Source organism: Pteropus alecto, unplaced genomic scaffold (assembly GCF_000325575.1).
Source record: "Pteropus alecto unplaced genomic scaffold, ASM32557v1 scaffold8665, whole genome shotgun sequence".
In the NCBI taxonomy this organism is placed as follows: Eukaryota; Metazoa; Chordata; class Mammalia; order Chiroptera; family Pteropodidae; genus Pteropus; species Pteropus alecto.
Window position 1 is genome coordinate 1 of NW_006436408.1, and position 5,204 is coordinate 5,204.

Genomic DNA, 5,204 nt, shown 5'->3' on the forward strand with positions numbered 1-5,204 from the left:
ATACATGAAGAGAAGAGTCCCGTAGAACACAGTGATAGCCATCGCGTGAGATGCACAGGTGGAAAAGACTTTTTTTCGCCCCTCTGAAGAATGTATCCTCAAAATGACAAGGATGATGTTGAAGTAGGATATTAGAACAATATCATAGAGAAAAACAAATTGGTCCCCGAAAAGGTAAACACAGCTGTTTCTGGAATGTATGTATCAGGACAGGACAATGGCAACAAAGGGATGTTATCACAGTAAAAATGGTTGATTACACTGGAAGAGCAATAGACACAGAGAATACAGAAAAAGAGACAGTCAGTGCTGTGGTCAGTCTGTGGAAGTACGTGAGGGACACCAGAAAGCAAATCTGTGGAGACACCACCACTATGTAGCACAGGGCATTGCAAATAGCCACGTGGTTGTCATAGGCCATTGCAGCCAGCATGAAAATCTCAGCCACGACACAAACTAAGAATCTACCCAGCTGGGCTGCACATCCATCGTGGGATATGGTTTTCTTCAAAACCAAGAAATTAACCAGCATTTTAGGGGCAATGACAGTAGAGTTTTCAAGATCGATGATGGCCAAGTGTCAGAGGAAAAAGTACATGGGGGGCCGAAGTTAAGAGTAAACACTGGGGAGGCTGAAGATGCCCACGTTCCCTGCCACGGTCAGCCCATAGATGACCAGGAAAACCAAGAAAAGAGGAATCTAAAGTTCTGGACTGTCTGAGACTCCCATGAGAATGAACTTAGTCACCTGAGTGAGATTCCCTGGAGCCATAGACTTTGTTGCTTTCATCATTGAATGGGGGAAACAAAAGAGATTACTAGACAATGAAATAGTTTTTGTTAGATGCCAGATTATTAACCATTTAAGTGTTCACAGATACTTAAATTTTCAGATTTTGTTTCTCACCCAATATCTACCACACTACTCTGCTTCAGCGTCCCACAGACTCCATCTCAATACTGTTCCTTCTTAGTATCATTCAGAAACTTGTGTCCTCTTTGATTAATCACATTTCTTTTCTTCTAAATCAGCCCATCCTGCCCTTTATCACTCTGACTTCTAGTTCAAACTCTTCTCTATTATTTTATTCTGATAGCAATCCCTCCCCTTTTCCAGCTTTTACATTTTCCTTTAAATTGTTTAAGACCTTTTTTATTTTTTCAAAGTTATTACTTACAGTTTTGATTTGATAAAATTTGATCACTTTGTTTGGATAGAGAAGTGATAGGGGAGAGTTCTATCATTGCTTAGTGTGTAATGTGCTGTGTCCAGCACTGAGCTTGGCATTTTGAAACAAGGTTCTCCTTATTCTGCAGGAGTGTCCTAGAAGGTGGATGTAATTATTTGTATATCTGATGAGACAATTGAGGCTCAATGAAAGTAAGTTAGTTGAAGAGTCTGTATAAGATATTGGTTAATGGAAAAGTTTTATGGTTTTGTTTTATGCGTTTTGTTTGCTTGTTTGGTTGGTTAGTTGGTTAGTTGCCTGTTACTTCACTAATTACCAGCTATGTGATTTTTTTTCAAGTATTTCTATTGTCTTGTGTGAATTAAATGAGATAGGTCAGTTAGCATAGAGCCTACTAACATTAAATGCAAAATAATTGGTACCAATAGTTATTATTATTATGTTTTGAATAATTTTTTAAACAGGGTTTTTGGTTTTTTTATTTCAGTCTCAGTAAGTTATTCAGCCAGACTGAGTGCTTTAATAGTTGACATACAAATAGCAAGTGAATTATTATTTTGCATCTTCAAAAACCTGGGACTCATAATATGTTATCTTACAATCTAATTCTCTTAACTCTGTGGTGTTTGTTTGTTTGTCTTAATTCAAAGATGCTTAATTTTGTGCATCAAATATGTGTCTGATGAGCTCATCTGATGGTGTTGTAGCAGTTCTCCACACATCTTGTCTTCCAACACTGCATCTGAAAAGAACTGCACAAGTAAGCTCTTGGTGGAAAACACTGCGACATCACTCGCTTTGACCAAAATATTTCCTGCTCATTTGCTGCACGTCAAGCAATTCGGTACATGTTTCGCTCCGAGACAATATATTTGATAAACTTATCCTTAATTTAACAAGAACAAAAAAGCATCAACAATAGCAATTATTAATTGTCTACTATGAACTAGTATGTATCCTTACATGTTATGAATTCCATTGTCTACTGAAATTTAACTGATGGCAAAGCTAGGATTGATTTTTATTCTGGTAAGTACATGTCACTGAAATAAAGTTCCTGATAAAAGCAATTTTAAATTTTTACAAATTGCTTTTTCAAATTTGTTTTTTAAATTAAATTTATTGGGGTGACATTTTTTAATAAAATTATAAAGGTTTCATGTATACAATTCAATAATAAAATATCATCTGTATATTGCATATTTGACTTTGAGTGATAAATACACTATTATTTTTTTTTGATATAAACATTTTATAGGTCTACTAAAATAATATTCTCAGAAAAAAAACTTTAAATACAACTAATGTTAATCATTTTATCTTTCAATTTGGATAAGAAATGATATTGTAATTTTTAAATATCTTCTGATATGATTTTAAGAGTACGTTCCATTGATTATTAATTGTAGACTTTGTCTTAAATTTATTTAGACATCAGTTGTGCTAGGAACAAACAATGCATCCTGATTGAGCTCTCAGTGTCCCCAGAAACATAGACATGAACTATTGACACCAGCAAAACTTGGTCTTTCTTGAAGACATAGATCATATGTTACAAAAACAAGTAAGAATCTTCCTGACTGGCTAGAGTGATCCCTAAAACATCCATAAATTCTGCCTGTTCTATGACAAAACACATTCCTTTTTATAGTAAGATGAAATATACTCCCTGTAATGGCTATTCGTTATTCTATATAAATGCTGAAGCGGTTTAATTTATCAGTAGAATTGCTGTGTACTATTGTTTAAGTCAGATCATCATCACTTATAGTTAGCAGTTAGTGGGCAGAGAACAATTGCCCACTTGGAAAAGAGAACAATTTTGTTAGAGAATTTTGTTAGAGAAAAGAGAACAATTTTGTTAGAGAATGTGCTTAATTTGGTTGATCCTACAGAGTAGTGACAATCTAAATTGCAACATTGTATGAGCTCATCTCTAAAAATTTTCTAACTCAGATCTTCTTGGTTATATCTAAAAAAACTCATCAAGATTTTTTCCAGATCATGGCCCACGATTTAATTAAGCCAAATTAAGAACTGAAATACAGCTTAACAGTCCTGAGAAAAAAATGAAATACTGTCTTTTGAAACAACACAGATAGATCTTGAGATAATCATGTTAAGGAAAATAAGTCTGACAAAAAAGTTGAAAACCACATGATTTCACTCATATGTCAGATATAGTCCTGAAAACAACGAACGAGTAAGACAAACATACAAAAACTCATAGACACAGATAACAGTTTTGTGGTTAACACAGGGAAAGTGGAGGGAGGAGGTAAAAAAGGGTAAAGGGGGTCAAATATATGGTGATGGAAGGAGACTAAATTCATAGACATGAACAACAGTTTAATGGTTACTAGAGGGAAAAGGAGGCAGGAGGAGGTTGATTAGGGTAAAGGGAATAAAAAATATGAGGCTGGAAGGAGATTTAATTTTGGGTGTCGAACACATAATGCAATATACAGATGATATATTATTGAATTGTAGACTTGAAACCTATATAATTTTATTAAACAATGTTACCTCATTAAATTTAATTTAAAAATTAATAGAAAAAATATTGTTGTCTTAAAAGAAACTTAAACCATACAAATCTGTTGAAATATATGGATCTTACTTAGATCCTGATTCAAATAAACTATGGGAGGAAGGACATATATAAGAATTCTTAATATTAAGAAATTTAAAAAATTAGCAATGATAATGATGATGTGTTTGGGTTTATAAAATAATTATTATTCTTAGAGATACATAATTAAATGCTTATGGATGAAACTATAAATAGTCAGGATGGTAGAAGTTGGGAGATAGGACTGGCCATGTTCATAAATGGCTGAAACAGAGTGATGGGCACATGGCAACTCATACTATTTTGTCTGCTTTTACTGCATATAATTGAACTTCTGTCATCAGATGCATTTACTTTTAAAACAGTAAATATTGGACCACAAAAAATAATATTATAACTAATCATTGAAGAATATATATGGCCAAAGCTTTGAGACAGATATTTCATCCTTAAGCTGTATTTAAAATATTTGTTTTGTGATTATCAATACACACTGAAACATTATTCTATCAAGATTAAATCCAATAAATCATATTTTGATTATGATTTTTCATGTAGATCACCATAATTTCATTTGCTACATTACTATGGGCTTAATTTTACTTGGATAAGTAAGACAGTGAAAGACTGCAACGTTAAACACTTCAGCTATATTTTCTTGAATCGGATATTTCTACTAGATGACAAAATAAAAGTAATTGTGGATATAATGAAGTCAATATTAAAATATTTCAAAAGGACTCAGAATTATTACGTGAACATGACTATGATTTCTGAAGAGTTTAATAACATAGCATCACCTTTTAAAATGAATGTCAAACCACTTCTGAAAATACAATTTTAATAGAATGTAGGCAATTCCCAGTATCTTTGGCTCAACATTGAAACACTAAGTTTTTAACGGAGGAGAAAAATAATAACAGCCATGTATAGAGCACAAGCAGCAGAGACTTTTGAACACATTACTTTATCTTCCCTTTATAACAACTCTCACAGCTCGTAAGTACCAGAACCAAGACCAATCTCCGGTCTCTATCAGAGCGCATGCGCTTTGCAGCTTTACACAGTTTCCTGTAATATCACAGCTTTATTCTGCAACTGACTCCCGACCTGCAACTCCTAGTGAAATAAAACATGATTCTTGATATACGTTTAGATAAGTTTTAAACATTAAGACTAGAGATACATAAAACAACAGTACTATGAAGTGGCTCCTACCTCTCAAAACTGGGAAAATAAAAGGTAATTGATCGCTTCCTCTTGATAGCAAAATTCAAGCCCCCAGATAGCTGAATAAGTCAAATGTTTTCGTTTCCTCCACTGATAAATTTTCTTTATTGTTCTTGCTTTAATTTGATCAGTCTTCTTCCATTGGGAAAATGAAAGCATACACTCTATATGGAACATTCTTACTGAACTCTACAAAAGTAAATTTAATATTT

General features: G+C 33.3%; 1 pseudogene; it reads right to left on the reverse strand.

Annotated features, from left to right (window-relative positions):
- Window positions 1–3: 3 nt before the first annotated feature.
- LOC107195789 lies at window positions 4–772 on the reverse strand (annotated as a pseudogene).
- Between the last annotated feature and the right edge of the window lie 4,432 nt (window positions 773–5,204).